This window comes from Gekko japonicus, unplaced genomic scaffold, assembly GCF_001447785.1.
Source record: "Gekko japonicus isolate JY-2015 unplaced genomic scaffold, Gekko_japonicus_V1.1 scaffold7409, whole genome shotgun sequence".
Classification (NCBI taxonomy): Eukaryota; Metazoa; Chordata; class Lepidosauria; order Squamata; family Gekkonidae; genus Gekko; species Gekko japonicus.
Window position 1 is genome coordinate 15,913 of NW_015164846.1, and position 462 is coordinate 16,374.

Below are 462 nucleotides of genomic sequence, written 5' to 3' on the forward strand. Positions count from 1 at the left end.
CTGGGGTGTCATCAGTATGCAGATGACACCCAGCTCTATCTGCTGTTGGGCGGTCAGTCTGGCTCTAACCCGGAAGATCTGGACCGAGCGCTGCGGGACGTAGCGGACTGGCTTAGGCTGAGTCGACAAACTAAATCCGACGAAGACGGAGGTCCTATGCCTGAATCGGAGTGGTACGGGGGTAGGGGTCCCACTAACGGGCTTCGGTGGGGCGCCTTTGGTGCCAGCTCCGAGGGTCAGAAGCTTGGGAGTGCTCCTGGATGCTTCCTTGACAATGGAGGCCCAGGTAGCAGCCACTGCCAAGGCCGCTTTTTATAATCTGCGGCTGATTAGGCAGTTGGTCCCCTTCCTCGAACGCAACGATCTGGCATCAGTGATCCATGCTATGGTCACCTCGAGGCTGGATTACTGCAATGCTCTCTACATGGGGCTGCCCTTGGGGCAACTACGGAAGCTGCAGCT